Source organism: Solanum dulcamara, chromosome 10, assembly GCF_947179165.1.
Source record: "Solanum dulcamara chromosome 10, daSolDulc1.2, whole genome shotgun sequence".
Taxonomy (NCBI): Eukaryota; Viridiplantae; Streptophyta; class Magnoliopsida; order Solanales; family Solanaceae; genus Solanum; species Solanum dulcamara.
Window position 1 is genome coordinate 11,480,076 of NC_077246.1, and position 18,396 is coordinate 11,498,471.

At 32.7% G+C, this 18,396-nt stretch overlaps 1 non-coding gene across 1 annotated transcript; it reads right to left on the reverse strand.

Annotated features, from left to right (window-relative positions):
* Positions 1–1,312: 1,312 nt before the first annotated feature.
* Positions 1,313–1,385, reverse strand: TRNAF-GAA (transfer RNA phenylalanine (anticodon GAA)). The gene has a single exon. It is a non-coding gene; the product is annotated as a tRNA-Phe (tRNA).
* Positions 1,386–18,396: the final 17,011 nt, after the last annotated feature.

The following is an 18,396-nucleotide window of genomic DNA, read 5'->3' on the forward strand; positions in this document are numbered from 1 at the left end:
TTATAATGTTGGTATGGACGTTAGTAGTGGAGCCAGAACTCGGCTAAGAGTGTGCAAATTTTTTCGTGGATTATGATAAAAATGTGTGAAATTAAATATACATATATAATCGTTAATATTTAACTTCTTTATGTCATATAATTTTTAATGGAAGGTGTGCACTGAACTATCCTCCGCCTAAGGTGGCTCCGTCCATGATGAACATTTAAGGTGTGTTTGGCATTGAGAAAAATATTTTCAGATTTTTTCATATTTGATTGGTCGAAATTTTTTCAAAAATATTTTCTCTAGGAAAATATATTCTTTAAAATAAAAAAAAATGACTTATCTAGTAAAAGTAGCAAAAATAAGTTTCATAAATAACTTCCGTACTAATTATTTCCTCTCTACCCTCCAACATATCCCACCCCCACACTCCTACCCTCCATCGACACTCTTATAGTATTTGTATAAATCATATAAAATGCTTTTGAGATAATATTTTTGCTTAGTTATCAAATATCTGATAAAGCATTTTCCTTCCTATGTACCAAATTAACACACCCCATGGTCATGGCTCGTTTTAATTGACTCTAATTGAGATAACGATCTTTACATGGAAATTGCAGGAAACAAGCTGGAACAATTCAATGCAGTGAAAATTATTAAAGGAAACAAGCTGGAATAATTCAATGCACTTCATTTTCATATTATATTATTATTATTATTGATTGTCCCATCCACATATATTATATATAATATATAGTGCCACAAGACCCCTCATTTCATCAGAAAATTTGAACACACGTATCCATATTTCATCAGTACTTTCTATGGCTTTGTTCAATTTTTGCAGCTGTTTCTCTGAGTCGTCAGACTCAGAGTCCAGCCAACTCGTCTGCAATGGAGACGTTTGTGTTTTGCGTGATCCCAAGTCTTCTGCAGACAACAATTTCAAGAAGAAGAACAAGCAGAAGCGAAGCCTTAGAATCCAATTTTCTCAAATTTCTCTATGCGCCAAGTTTCAAAGATAACATGTACGTATTGTTCAGAGGCAGATCGAAGATTGAACTCATTATGCTTTTCATTTTATGGGTTCGAAATTTAATATATGTTGTAATTTTTTTTAATATTCTTGTAGTTTCTTTTTTTTCGATTTATATGAGACTATCTATTACTTTTTATAGTTTGTTAGTAGCCTTGGAAACAGCCTTTTGAAGAATACAATATAACGCGTGTTCTCTCACTCCGTTTACTTGGCTCCAAAAATGTGAAACACCAAAGCAGTAAACTGCTCTCTGTAGTCAGATGAAGGAAAAAAGGAAATCTGAAATGCGGTGAACGTGGATCGAACACGTGACCTTCAGATCTTCAGTCTGACGCTCTCCCAACTGAGCTATCCCCGCTTTCGTAACCTGTTTTATTATTAGTAATTATTACCAATGTCTATGGCTAATAAATTATAATACTAGTGCTTTTTAAGCAAAATAAAGCTCTCTCTTTCTCTGTCAGTTTTCATGGGAAATTAATAATCTTTAACTTATTTCCACACTCCCAAAGTCAATTAATAGGTCTAAGGAGAGTTCATGAACTTCTTGCTTTGTCATATGCTTTCCCCGATAACTTTGTCCTTACAAGAATATGTGAATAATAAGATGATTATCCACTCTACATGTCATGTCATGTTAAAAATGAAATTTTATTGCCTATATATAACTAAGTTTTATACTTCAATATATGATATCTGGTGCAATATTAATAGAAATTTGGTGTTTATAACATTTCTCCCCTTTCATTTGTTGATCCCTTAACTTCTCTGATGCAATTTGCATGGTCTAGTTTCTGGGCAAAGTAATATACTCCGAGAATACTCTTTTAATACTTCTTTCATTTTAATTTATTTTATTTTAAAAAAAAAATCATTTTAAAAAGAATATTTCTTTTCTTTCTTGATAACTTATTAATTCCAACTTTTCACATGACATACTTACGATCACAAGATTAAAGGATGTTGTGATAAATTTGATATATATTAATTAATTTAATACAACAAGATTCAGAAATTTCTTTATTTTCTTAAATTTTGTGGCAAATCAAAATAGGACAAACAAATTAAAACTAAGAAAGTATTAAATAACTCAAACTCATATATATAAGTACAAACCAAATTTAGAAGAGTAGTACTTACTGAAATATGGACGGGCAAGACAAAAGGACATTACATCAACTATTTGGTCTGATCATAAGCATTACTTTAATGCACCTAAAATTTAGACACTTTTTGAATGCTTAAATGAACCCCCATTAGTACAACTTTAGACGATGATTTATAACATGGTGAAAATTGAATTATTGTGTTTTATGTTGCTGTGGACAAACATAAGTGTTGAGGATAATTTGGGATTAGGTTGAACTAACATTGTAGCAAAATGATGTCAAAATGGATGTTGAAATCAACAAGAAGCTATAGGGATTCTTCGTTGAAGCTTTGTGTGGAGAGATTTTGGTGTTTCTGATCTGTATTTTGAGAGAACAGAAGAAGATGAAGAAAGAAGAAAAAGAAAGAGAGAAAGGGTAACAGCAGCAATATTATTTCATTGTGTTGACATCGATATTTCTCATCAAATTACACTAGCTCACTGCTATATAAATCACAGTGATTAGCTTCTAAAACAGATTTTGTTATTCTAACTAATTGTTAGTTAGTTAATTTTAACTGCTAATTGGCAAATGACTAATATACCCCTCCTTCTAACTAACTTCTCATTTACCTGCTAACCTTCTTAATCATCTTTATATCACAACAGTTTCAGAAAGCAGAAATCAATTTAGATAGGCTTTATCGCAATGACTTATATAAGGTGTCAATCACACTTTAATGCATAAACACTCAAAAAGAGTAGTTAAGTTCTTAAATTTGTCTTCTAAGCCTTTTAAAATAAGATGGCGTAAAAGAATCTTCATGAGCTCCTCTTGTCTTAACCTAAACTATCCAATGAGTCAAAAAATACTCTCTTTAGTCTATATTAACTAAATTTATGAGGCAATTGCACACCCATTTAGAGAAAAAAATTACGGCATAAATTGAACACCACTTTTCACTTTTGTCCTTTTAATTAGTCTCAAACTATTCTTGAAAATAGAAATAATTCAAAGTAAAATCATAAATATGAGCAATTAACTCTCTTGAACTTGTCTCCTAGAAAATTGATGAAATTTTCAACAACTCTCTTGAACATACTCTCTTGAACATAAATATGTCATTTAACTAAGCCTCATTTCACATTCATGCTCTTTAACTTTGGGTGTGCACAAGTACACACTTAAACTTGTATAAAATTGAACAAATAGACACGCACGTCCTACTTGACATCCTACATGGCAATTTGTGTCCTACATGTATTATGCCACATAGGATTCATGTGTCTACTTGTTCAACTTTATATAAATTTAAGTATGTGCTTGTGGACACCCAAAGTTGAAGGACATAAATGTGAAATGAGACCAAGTTAAAGGATACATTTATATATTATGCCTTAACTTTATTTTGAACATTGAAAAAAGATTCAAAAAAATAATTATTATGAACTAGAGGAAGTAATATGTCACGCCCCCAACTAAAAAAGGGCGGACATCGAGGACTAATACGAGAACATGCTAATATATGTATTAAACTCATACTAAAGTTGTAGACTTATAAGCAACAAAACATATACCAAGACACATACTAAAATATAGGTAACAAAAGGGCTCATTGGGCTACTTTACAACTGAAACAAAATTATGTTTATGAAGCCTCTAAAGAGTCTGTAACTGGAAGCTGATAACTTGTCGGGACAGATCCCCGACCTATCATTTTAACATATGAACATACTTAGAAAAATATAGGTTCTAGGTGTCTGATAGTTCCAAGTAGAGGTGGAGCTTACCAACTGGCAAACTGGAAGTCCCTGGTCTACTGGTAATGTCTGTTGTCCTGAGTACTTGAGCCTGCATTAATAGAAATGCAGCGCCCCAAAAATAAAGATGTCGGTACATATAAAACATGCATGTATCGATATGTAAAGCAGACTGAATAATAAGTAGACATATAAGAACGCTCAAATGAGTAAGATATCAAATAGGCAAATCTGAGCATATGCATGTAGGAGATATAATTCAGACTGGAACTATGACTAATCGCGAGGGTTCTCATCTAACATTTATGTCTTGTTCATTTTTATATAAAATTTTTAGAATTTGCTTAAGTGACATCTTTACTTCATTATGTAGATTTTTTGCTCTTTTCTAAAACTAACTGTCAGGAAGTCACATGATGACCTAGTATCGGTGATTAGTGGCACATGTATGGCATATGTAGCCCATTGTCACATTCATGCGTGAAACCTCAAAATCTAGGTAATGAGGTCTGTTAAGGTGCGCCCCTCGGGGCTTCTATATGGTCTATCTGCAGGCCTGTATAAGTCAGGTGAATCCATGACGAGAAATTTTAACTAACTCTATTTGAATTTTGTGCATAAAATAGCGTCACATGTAGTAGTCTTAAAAATACCCACCCCACTCTATAGAGTAGGTTATAATCTCAACTTGCATATAAAGGCTTGTAATAAGTAACCCATGAATCATATACTCGTGATACAATTATCGATTATTTTCTTTAGCTTAAGACTTATATATCTATGTGATCTATATACATATGGATAATCTATGGCCAACGGGTTCCTATAAATTTATGATACACATGTACCTTGTAACTTCTAAGAGTTTCAACTGAAGACACATATTGTGACGTGAAACATATGACTTCTCTAACTAGAAAAAGAGTACTATAACTCTATAGGTTTAGACTTCAAACATAGAAAGATTTGCAAAATAGTAATACTTCATGTAATCTCATATGACATTTATATTAGGACCATGCGACTCTGGGTCGTGCCTTAATGGCAAAAGAAGTTTTAGCTTTACATACGTTACTTCGGGACTTATTATCTTACGTTGTATCATCAAACTCCTTTGCTGAAACTTTATCTATAAGATAACATCAGATAGGGCAGTATAATAAGCTAATCAAGAATCACAACAAGGCCGAAAACATAATAACAATTCATGAGAGACAAGCTCAATAATTATGATAGATAAATATTGGCACACCCTTCTCTTTTTCTACTTTCTAAGAGAGCTCATGACCTCACTCCTAGATCCTTACTCCACAAGGAACTAACCTCTTAATTATTCAAAATATTCATATAAACTCAAACTCATGGCGTTCGAACACCATCTAGTAAGTTCTTTGTCAAACAATGCCCATTTCTCTTACAAGCCCATAGTTTAAGTTGGTAGAGAAATACTACCATCAATGACACTAATAGGAGCTAATATAAATAGCTACAACATATTCTTAAGCAATTTAGGCATTTCATCAAATATTTGGCGAGCGGCAAGCTTGGAAAAACTATAAAAGTTGCATTTTCTATACCTTAGCCTTCCATTTTATCGTAACAAACTTACTATCTCAATATAGTACAATAAAACCCTCTTTGAATCAATAAAACGTCCAATACATCCTTCTATATACTTTCTCCTCACAAAGTACATCAATTGCAATGGGTAAAACATGGACTCACGACTTTCTATCACTATTCTGTGAGTCCTACCTGTAAATTAAACTTAAAACATATTTTAGAATCATATTTATTAGGCCTAACCCATCGGTGTCCCCTTAGAGTTGGCATCAACTTTCAACTTAGACACCTAAACCAGGAAATATTCATTTTAGACACCTAATGTAAGGGTCTGATGTGTCATTTTGACACTTTTTACACAGTTGGCACCTCGCGTGTTTTCCATCTACCTGAGGCACGTAAAAGCTATTTTTTCATCTGATATGGCATCAAACAAGGCCTATAACGGTCATATCTCTCTTATCTATATATTTATGCCCCGTCTTCTTCATTTTTACCCTAATTTCTTAGCTTGTTTCTCTGATTTGGAAAAAGAAAAAGGCAAAAATCAGTTTTCTCTTCTTCTTTGTTTTTCTCTCTTTCATGTCACTCTCCTCCTACACTTCCATGTAGAGCTTCTCCAACTCTTCCATGGCCTATTTGTATGAATGTCGATATTGTAAATATTGTAATGAAGCACTATTAAAGACTTCTTGGACCCAACTAAATTCAGGTCGTAGATTTTTTAATTGTAAACTTTCAAAGGTAAAGTAATTTTTTATGTTAATATTTTTACTCATATATTGCAACTTTTATTCAATGTGAATCTTAAAGCTCCATTTATTTCCGGTAAGTACAACAAAAGAGGAATAAATATTTTTTGTTAATTGTGGGCTTCTAATTTATTTTTTTTGATTGATTTTGTAGAAAATAGGTGGTTGCGATTTTTTTTATTGGTATGAAGATCGACACCTTCCTCAAGCAAATAAGGTGATTTAGGGTTTGTTGAAGAAAGTCAAGGCTTTTGATGAAAAAATAAATCGAGCAAGAAATATATTTATTGTTGGTGTGATCGCTACTGAGTTGGTAATGTTTGGAATATGGAGATTGAAGCCTAATTGTTCAAATGTGGTGTGTTGTTCAGGTATAGGTGGTGGTCTATCATTAGGTATTGGTGGTGGTGTAGTATTATTTTGATGTTGTTGTTGCTGTAAAGTTGTCTATGTTTTGGATGAAATGAATCTTCATGTTGTTATTGTTGCTGTAAATTTCTAGCTAGGCCACATTTGTATGTATTTTGATGTTATTATTGTATACAATTCACAATTCACATCTTGTTGAAGTGAATACATATTTCACGTATTAAAAGTTCAAAATCCTATAAATTGTTGGATATTATGGTAGCTTTTCATTGCCTTCATCAATGGTATTCTGCAGCATCTCTATTTGAGAAACAAGGCAACAATTGCATTATGTGACATGACAATTTAATACCAAAAATATTTAACAATATCATAATGTAACTCAAAACATAATCCACAATAAACTCAAAGTTATCATTATGCTAAATATCATAATCAGTGGACTGGTTTAACAAGGTTACAATCCTCAAAAGTGATTGCGTTACATAGCAAAAAGTATTCAAAACTTCAAGCTGTTGTTACTTTTTCTTTTTGTTTGTCATTTGCTGCAACTGGGAGGTAGTGACAGCATCTCTATTTTTTCATCTCAAGCCTCTAGGTTTAAAACCAAGGTCTATGCCTGTTGAACTTGCATCCTTAAAATTTGAACCTGTTGGTAGAATTCTTTGACTTGAAGTCTCTGGCTGTTTTTACAGAAAAAGAGAAACCAAAATTAGTAAGTAAGCTGCACTAGTAAAGATTAGTATGTAACCAAAGGAGAAAACAACATACATTGAGTATTTGGGTTCCACTTGCACTTGTGAATATACCAAATCTAACATTACTTGATATACCATATGATGGCTTCTTTGTCCCCCCCTCTTGCAGAGTCTTCTCCAGTTGCTGCAACTCCTCTCTTTTGTCCAATAGTTTCTTTTCTCCTCCGAGGTAGTTGACTTGTTATTCCTCTTGTAAAAGGAATACTTGTATCCACATATGATGGTGGTTGGCTTGAGCTTGTATCATTCACCTTTTTAACTCTACTTGTATCAGCACAAACTATTGTTGAAGAAGCATGCTTGCTTGATGTTGTTGATACAAGTTGGTTGAATGTTGTTGGTTAGGTTGGCTGAAGTTTTTTGGTTCAGGTTGACTGAAGTTTTTTTATTCAGGTTGGCTACTTCCTTGTGAGCTTTGACCAGTAAATTGTGAATTATGGGTAGTTGCTTCTGAACTTTGACCAGCAACCTGAATATTTAAGCACAAAATATATGTTCATTAAAAATTCAACAAGTGATTAATAAATACATAAGCAAGTATAAATTATGTTACCTTGCAATATCTCTTGTTATGACCTTGTTGTTTACACATGGAAGAAGTCTGTTTCACCCCTTGTTTGGACATTTTTCCATACTTCTTTCTTGGTTCATCTTTGCCTTTTCTTCTATTTCTTGCAGGTCTGCCAGGCATTGGTTTAGGTTCAGGAGGTTCAATCCTTGGATTGTTAGTTTTAGGCCATTCTTCATATTTGGAATTGGTTGGATGAAATGACTATAAGCCTTTAAGAAGGTATCCTTATTTAACCAATGCTCCACAACAGGTTCAGGCTCTTGTTCTATGTGGCACAAAGCAGCAATAGCATGTTGGCATGGAATGCCTCTCAGTTGCCAAGTTTTACAACTACAAACTCTATCAACCAAGTTAACTGTATGCTTGTACTCCCCTTCTCCAATCTCAAACCCAACATCAGCATTCCAAAGCACCTTGCATGTCCTAGACTTGTCCTTATTCTCCTCTAAGATAAGTTTAGCCATAGGTACAATATCAGATATCCAGGTGTTGGCAAACTTAATCATGTCCACAGTTCTTGTCATTATCTTTCTCCTAATTTCCTCCAACATGGTTATTATAGATTTGTATCTACATGATATGATCCATGAGTTAAAGGTCTCATACATGTTATTTTCAACTACATCATATTTGGAATGCTCTTGAAGAATGTCCTAACCCATGACACCTTTGGATAATGCAATAGGTCAACACAAATATCCTTACCAAGTTTGCTCATTTTATGAAGCTCATCCTTGAACTTCACTTCAAAACTTACCTTTCAATATCTCCAGAATTGTTTTCTCCTTTCCTCTCTCTTCCAGGTTTGATTCCAATTAGACCATGTCTAGCACACCTTCTAACTTCAGCATTTGATAGCAGTTCATCAACAACTGCATGAAAACCCTGCAAAGAAAACAAAATGCAATTCAATACTTAATAGATAATCTAATAGCTTTAGCAAATGTAATATGTAATTACCTTTTGCTTATCTACCATCATAGTAAGACCCTATCCAGTACCCAACTGCAGGTCCTCTTTCAATTAATTGATAAAGAAATTCCAACTATGCTTAGTTTCCTTATCTACAACTACCCAGGCTATAGGAAACATCTGATTGTTTCCATTCTTGCCAACTGCTACTAGAAGTTCACCCTTACAAGCACCCTTTAAGAAACATCCATCAAATCCTATTATTCTTCTATATCCTTTTTTCCACCCCCCTTTTTAATGCATCCAAGCACATATAGAAGTATACAAACAAATTCTTTTCTGGTGCAGTTTCTCTATCCATTCTTAAAAAAACAGAACTACCAGGATTGATCTGTTTTATAACCTCAGCATAATCACATAATCTTGCAAATTCCATATTCCAGTCACCCATGGATTCTCTAAGAATCATTAGCTTTGTCTTGTAACAGATGGTCCTACTAACATATAATCCTAACTTCTCTCTGCATAATTCTTGTATTTCCCAAATCTTTATGGATGATTGTTTATTTATTTCATCCCTGAATTTGTTTGCTAGGAATTTACTTATACACATTTTGTTCTTATTTGATGAAGAACACTTATGTATAGGATGGTAGTTCTTGATCAAAAAGTTACTACAATCTCTATCAATTGCACCATAACACAACCATTTGTATTTTTCTTTGAATTTACATTTAGCCCTCACTCTATGAATTTCATTAGGCATTAACTTAATCTGATAATTATTTTCTACTACATAATTTGCCAAAGCCTTTTTAAATTGTTTAGCATTTTCAAAAATCATTCCAAGTTCAAAAATAGAGACTTCACATTCAGCAACATACCTAACATTTTTACTCGTCCTTCTTCCTGGTTGATCAACACCCCTAACAGCTACTACATCTAATACATTTGTGCTATTATCACTATCACAGTCTGAGCTATCAATATACTCTTCATCTCCTCCTAATCTGCCAACATATCTATCCTTCTTATTTCTTCCAATATCTTCAAAGCCTCTATCAATACCAGCTTCACCTACTGATATTTCTTCAGGTACTTTCTTTTTTCTCTTAGGATTAAGATTTCTTTTGTTCCTCCTTTCAAATCTAAAGGATCTCAATTTTTCATCAACATCTGAACTATCTTCATTAGGAATGACATTTATATCTGAGTCACTACTTGCAGATCTGACTCATTCACATCTGAAACAGCCTCATTCTCCATATTTCCAACATCAACAGAGTCTTATCATGGTAAAAGACCAGATGGAGTTGGCAATTCCTCTAACTCATCAATTTCATGGACCACATAAACATGAAAGTCATCACCATCTATTAAGTCTTTCACATAGTCTAACAATTGAATATCAAAAGTAACTTGGACAAATTCATTGTTAATTTCATTTTGACAGTAAAAACCCTTCACATTTGTGTATCCAAGGTCTTTAGTGTATGAAAGAAACTCAACAAGAATAAAATAATCTTTATCAATGCCAACGACAAATACATCTACTTCTCCTTTGTAAGTAGGGTTAGGGTCTGCAATAACATGACCCCCATAATAAAAACATGTTAATATATAGTCGTCCATATCACAAAAAGGAAATACCCAAAAAGCCCTTTACTTTATCAGTGCAATTTCAAAAAAAAAACCTAGTTATAAAATGCTAACAGAGAGTGGACACAACCAGAACATACACCTTCTTCTTCAAGGATGAAACATGCAAACACAAGAAGTAGTTGATAGAAATGTCAAAGCCCAACAAAAATGCAATCTCCAACACTTGATTTCAACCTTTAAACCTGGAAATTGGCAACACAAACTAACATAATAGTTAGTACTAACTAAGAATTGAATGAAAATCAAGAAAGATTGAACTTTCATACACTTACCTAGGTTTTGATCGGTGAACTTGAAAAGGGTTTCGCCTTTGAACTGAAGAGACAATGGAGAGACAGTGTTGAAGATCAACTTTTGACCATTTAATCTTAAAGTTATATGACGTGTAAAGTTGGTAGTGTTGGCAGGATATAATTGGTCAACTGATCTATGTGAAGGAAAGTGTAATACACGCTCTAGACTCCAACTTCAGATTATTTAAAAAGTGTCAAAATGACACATCAGACCCTTACATTAGGTGTCTAAAAATGAACATCTCCTGATTTAGGTATCTAAGTGAAAGTTGGTGCCAATTTTAAGAGGCCATACCTCTGTGGAAATTAAAACCACTCCTTACACTTTGTACTCTTCAAGAACAACACATTTTCCTTTAAGAAAATACTTAGTTAAGTATATATTTATGATCATTGTAGAGGAAGACACTTGATTCTTGAAGAAATCAACTAACCTTAAACTTGGGAGAATTGGAGATGATCAAGACTTGAAGAACGCACTTGAAAATAGTCCCAACACTTTCTGTACTAAATGGGAAATGAAATCCCTGAGTTCTATTATAAAAACAACAACTTTGGCTGATTTTTTTTAAAGTGTCACATGTCCCGCAGTGATTGAGAAGTGCGTGTATTTGTCATAGAATTTCCATAACTTTAATTTTACTCCAAAGTCACATTGATGATGAGCGGTTCATTTTGCTGGAAACTAGACTCAAATACCTTTAACTTGATAGGCATATTCAGTCTGATTAAATATATCACTGAAACAAAGTGATTGTAAGCCTTCTAACTCCTTATATATTAGAATATATGCTCATTCAAAGTTAGATGATAAATGAAATCATTTGAAATATTCCTCCGAAATGACCCTTAAACTCGAACCTTTTCTTTAATGGTCTCTTTGACTTATAACTTTGGTGTAACACTTCAAATGACTTAATATAAAAAATACTTGGTATTCATAACCATTTTAATAATATTCTCTCCAAATCACATTGATGCATCAGTGTTTACGAGTTGCAAACGTATGTTAAGTTATGGGTTATTACATAATACCAAGCTGTACAAAAGTATAAAAATATGAAATAGAGTACAAATGCTCAAAATGAAGGGTTGAATTTATTTAGACTGGTCTTATTGGTATCATTATTGTCAACCAACAAAGCCCTTTCAAGGGTATCAATCTCAAGTTCAAGTTTCTGAGAAACTTCATTGATATCACCAAAAAAATTTTTAGACCAAATACTAAGTTTAGTAGCAATTCTTTTAAGCTTGTAATATAGGATCCACATAGGGTTGTCTTAGGGCAAGTTTTAAAATTTTGGATGATTTATAAAAGCAATTAAACAGTACAAGTATAGTGAAAATATACATATACTGAAGTTGAAACTCAAATCATGAAGCATAAATAAGCAACACATGAAATACACTAAACTTGAATCTATTCTCACGCGACTTAGAGCCCGTTTGGATTGGCTTATAAGTTGCTAAAAACAGTTTATAAGTTGTTTTCAATTTTTTTGAGTGTTTGGTTGGCCAACTTAATCATTTTATGCTTAAAATAAGCCCCAAAAATAATTGGGCTTGTTTAATTTAGGCGCTTAGTTTATCTAAAGCAACTTATAAGTAAAAAAAGTATAACTTACATAAATCCCATAGTGTAAGAAGCAAATTACATCTTATTCCTGCTCTTTTTCAATTTATAAAAATTTCCTAAAATATGAGTCATCCGAATACATCTCAATATGCGTGATACATAACAATTGATACATTAATTAGCTGCTCTGTTTCGATTAAAAGGAAAATAAATCATAAGCATTAATATGAAATCCACAAATCAACACAAATCACGTTGATGTCAATCTCTCCCAAGTCATAACAATTTCAAACAATTCAAATTTCAAAATTCCTTCTCTCACATCTCCTCCAAATCTTTCCAGATTCAAAAAAAATTAGAAAAATTATCTGGTACATGATGAATGTATCTATTTTGTTGAGACATTCAGGAATATAAAAAAGCGATGTGAGTTATGAATGATACAAAAGTGATGGAATAGTTGTTGGACAAACTACGGCTTCACCCAAATTGTAAAAATTTCTTTCAAAATCATTGAGAATTATAGAGATATATCATGAATATCTCAATTTTGTTGAGACATTCATGAATCTGGAAAAACGAGGTGAGTTATGAACGATACAACACATGTATTATATTGTGTAGTAGATTTTTTTTATATGATGTTGAGATGAATACATAAATCATGATACACTGTTGTTATGATATTGTATACATTAGTTTGTCCATAAGGTGTTTGATTTTAGGTCTATACATTAATGAGTGGTAGTTATTAGGTATCAAATATAGGCTCTATAACCTTTATGAATGTATCATGTCCAAAGATTTTTTAGATTTTTATTTTCGATCTGGATATATAAGACTTGATACATTACTATTCCTAACATCAGTCGTAAATTGCTAAGTAGTGTACTATTACCAGATACATTAGAGAAGTAAAGATTGTCCGTAATGTATTTTTTTTATATTTGTTCATTATCGTGTTGTCATTATTAAGTATCAGATACATGTATTGTTACCAACGAATGAGTAAGTAACAATAATTTGTATGAACGTATCATGGCTAGTAATGTGTATTGAATACATGTAATACAGAGTACCTATTAATATGAAATATTGCAATTAATATGTATCAATTACATTGCAGTGAATATGTATCAGATACATGTCATGCTAAGGACCATGCAATAGAAATGATAAGGGGTGCTAAGGACCACCACTGGAACTTCACTAATGTATATGTGTGCATAATACACATAGATGCAGTCAAAAGCTCAATATACTTATGTATCAAATACATTATATATTTGGAGATAGGTTCATTTAAAATTGATACACTTAATGTATCACTAAGAGTATGATGTATCAAGTCCATCATATTTTGTATCAGATGAAATAATTTTAAAAATTCATCATGTGAAATTTATAACTTGATAAAATGCATTTGATACATTTTCTTTTGATAATTATATATCAGCTAAATACGAATTTAACATTAAAGGAACAACACATTGTACAAACAAAATTAGGGTTTATATGTATCTGACGATGCAGAATCAGGATACATTCAAACCAATGAATCAACAGAGCATCTAGTAAAAAATCTCAGTCACCAACTTTATGCTTAACGTTACAAACTACAGCACCTTCAGGTATAGATCTGAGAGCAAGTATATTACCAACCATAAGATTAGCTTTTTTTCTAGAATAAATAAACTGACCAGTATACATCCCTTCTTTAGCAACGAACAATTCCTCCTGATGCTATCAAAATTTTGAATATGACAAATTTTAAAAAAATAAAACACAAAGATGAACTGTAAGTTGGAGAAGAAGAAGAATTAACTATGGAATAAGTTAAAATTGATTGACTGGAGAGAGAACCAATTTGAAATTCAATATTGTAATTGTTGTGATTGAGGGAATGAAAATAGAAAGAGGTTGGAGGAGAGAAAATAGGAAGAGAAAACGCGAATTTGGGAGTTGTGGAGTAATGTATTCGGATGATTTGTGTTTTGGAGGAAAAAAGGGGATTTTTGAAATATTTTGAAATGGTAGGAAATAATAGAAAATATGATAAATAAAGATGTATAGATAGGTAATCCCCCCCCCCCCCCCCCCAAAAAAAAAAAAGAAGAAGAAGTTGGGCTATTGACTTATAAGTTAATTTCAACTTATAAACTGCTTTAAATAAGTCAAACAGACACTTAGTACATATTTGTCCATGTCATATCCCATCTTTCATAGTGGGAATTTATTTACAAGCAATTCTACGCGAATCACTTATAACTCTGGCATTTACCTCTGATCGAAGCCAGTAGGTCTTGACGGAGTGTGCCTCTATGAAGATTTCTAATTAAAACCAGACTTTACATCTATAGCAACTATCTATTTAAGCAAAATTATGCTTAAGTATTCAAGCGGTCATTACTTTAGACACTTGAAACATTATCCAATTTAGATTATGTTCACCCACTCAAACGAATTAAGTGGTTTAAATTCATGATTTATGCATTTTTTCAAGCTATTTTATGCTTATTGTTACCTTGTTTGACTTTGATTTAGTAGCAAATACACCTAACTTGTATTGATTATGATATAACTGACTAATTTAGGCATGCTATTAATTCATTCAATGATACGTAGTCAAATGTTAAAAAAATTATTTTTAAATAATAATGCAATTAAAAAGTTTGATACCCTTGTAATATTAGTAAGAAAAATTGACATATTTGTTTTTTTGATTTATCCTACTTATCACAAGCATATGTTTTTTACAAATTATCATAAATCTATGATATTAATTTGTCCAAATTTAGGTATGTTCTTCAACATAACAAAATGTTTTCTTTATTTAGACTAAAATAAGAGACTCTTTTAGAACACTAGGAATATTTTATTCTGAATTAAAACATAAGAAACATCAATACACTGTGAATATAGTTGATTGTAGGTGAATTTACCCAAGAATGGAAGAAAAATGAAAATAGTTGGCTAAGTATTGAGAAAATGCAAAGTCATCATGCAGTGATGCCCATCACAGAGAGATCTAGTCCATTAGAAGGAGCGACATGGTGCCTCAGTTGAAGAACCTCAGAGTTTTGGCCCCAAGTCCCGGAGACAAGAAGTCACCATAATGCGGTACTCAATGTAGTAAAATTTCGACAGGGCACCACGATGGAATAGATATCAACCAAGAAATTTACTAAAGTCCAAGAAAGCAGAGAAGTCAGTGCCACGCGATGCTCAACGCGATAAAATTCACCAATATGATGGGCAGTTCACCGCAATAGAACATGAAGAGGTCCAGGAATTTTTCCAAATCCAAGCCAAAGAAGATGCCATTGCAACGTGGTGCCTAGAGCGGGAAGATTCCCCATGATGGCCAATACGCTCTACTATATTTGGATTCTATCATAATTGTGTTCTATTTAAGAAAGATTTTCTGGCTGAAAAAAATATTTTCTTGATGAAAAGGACTCTATAATATCTCTTTTCTTGGTTTGGGAGTCACTATCGGATAAAAAAGTGTTATCTTTAGAAAATCGAGTTTTCTTTTAATTTGATTCAAATTGGTGGATATTTTTACATGTTCCACTTTCAAGAATGTAAGAAGCCTCTTCATTTGTTATGATATTCATAGCTTTTGTGTGGAGAACAGATTGAGCAGGCCCTATGTTGAAAGCAACAACAATAACTCCTACCAAAAAAAATATATTCTCAAGGCATTCATTTTAAAAACAATGTCATTTTCAACCTTAGAGAATGAGCCTAGATCAGGATCTATAGAAATTGGATTAGGGGGCTTATCGTCAAGGTTGTTGCTTTGCAAAATTTTAACCAAAATGTCTATCATTTGCATACTGATTTGGTTGTGAAGCAAATTAGTCGCCATATTAGAGTTATCAACATGTGACTGAATCATAAGGTGGTTGTGTGGGCCTCTTGTTGTTTCTTTCATAAGGGGCACCCAACTTCTAAAAAATGTTACTTTTTGTTGCCTTCCTAACCTTCTTTGCATAAGGTATTTCATTGAAGGGTTCAAACTTAGACTTCTTGATTTTAGCAAACTTTTACCACTCTTATTATTTTTGAAAGACTAATTTGAGAGTTCATTGTGGTCTCAATAAGAGATGATTCTGAAGCTTTGTTGTTTCTAGTCTCCATACCTATGATCTTGAATTGCAAGAATTTGGAAAGAGTAATTGTCTAACTGGCTTGGAGAGTTATAGCGTTGTTCTTAGTTTCCTCTGCCGTCCTTTACTAACATTGGTCCATGATTCTTCGGTCGCACCAATTTTTAATTCTATAACCTCTCCTAATTCTAAGACAATAATAGTATTTTTATCCACTTTCATATTCTAGAAAGTCTTGCTCTTAGCAGGGAAGGAGTAGCTTATTTTTCTGTAGGCTCTTAAAGTAGTTTGCTTCCCAAAAGTATAAGGGCCTTTGAATTTAGGGTGTTGAGTCCTGCATTTTTGGTTACTATGGCTTTGGGCCTTACGGTGAAAGCATAATTCGCATATGGATTCATACTCAATTTTTGCATGATTATCTCCTTCATTCCTGCTTTGTTTTGTATCTCAATTAGAACTTCATGGTAAATGGTCTGATAATGTGATTTCCACTTTAATTTTGATAATAGTAGGCCTAGTCTTCAATCTATTAGCTTTATAATATATATATACAAATTAGATCTCAAAATCAACACAAAACATTTCATTCGAAGAAGTGCTACTACTAGACTTAGAGGTTAAACCCAACAGGGGGCAAGAGTAGTCTCAATCTCTGGCTTAACTCTGGCTTAAATCGATAGTCCAATTAGAAGTTTCATTTAGATGTCACAGATCGAAATAATATTTCTGCTATACACATTCCTATGATATTCTTCTAAAGCAAAATCAATTAAAACATGATGAAGATTATTCACGTCAATCTCGATAGCTCCTTTGATAGGCATAGTTCTCCCAGTATTAAGATCTTACCCTTTCAATCGAGTGTCAAATTCCAAAAAATTTACCTAATAGTCAAATCGACAAGTCTCAACTAGATTGACATGCTCTTTCTTTGAGAAACACACCTCTGATTTTTTTTTGGCTACCAACCCCTAGAGAGGATGCTCTAGTTGGACTTTCCTCTTTGTAAAATTTACTTTGTTGATAGTCTCTCTAAGAGATGCTAGAAAGTTCAAAGATGGATCAACTATTGAAATATGGGAAAAGAATATTTGTACCCAAAAAGGATAGCTATTTACTAGCAGCTATTCTCTTAGTTTTATACCTTCTGTTTTTCACTGCTAATTCACGTTTAAAGCTTGATATCATCAAAATATATATATACTCTCTATATATACTCTGATGGTATCAAAAAGAGCAATACTTAATTACTCCTTGATACTATTAGATTACATATATAACATGCGGTGTTTCAGTAAAAAGACTACTCAATTACTGTTGATATCATCAAGGTATATAAATATCATCAGAGAATTATATTCCATCTGAGTATATACATGTAGATACAATCAAAGTGTATATATACTCCGATGGTATCAAAGATGAAAAAATAGTGTTTCAATGAATAGAATAATGGGACAGTCGAGTAAATAGTTTGGGCCATGGATCCAATTCGGATAAATAATTTGAATTAATCCCAATTTGAATAAATACTTTGCCTAATGGGTACAATTTGTGTAGTTTTCCTTCGAAATATCGGGGATATATCCAATTCTCTAAAATTAGAATTTACTAACAGAGGGATCTTTTGAAATTAAAGAGGGGAGGGGGGGCACTAGAAAGGGGATTGGGGTGAGGTGGGGGAGTCTGGTGGTGCTGGAGCTGGACGGAAGGCCCTCTAAAAAAGGTTAACAGAGATCGTTTTCAAATCATGTGTTAATGTTTGAGACAAAGAAGAAAAGTGGAGAAAAGAGAAATGTAGAGAGATCGATTTGACAAATGCTGAAAATGGATGTAGTAAAGGTGATTTAATTACAAGCTTAGGGAATGAATAATATATTAACCTAACTTTAGGGTATAATTTGTGTATTTTTCCATTTCTTTAAATTCTCTTTTGGGGACAAGTTG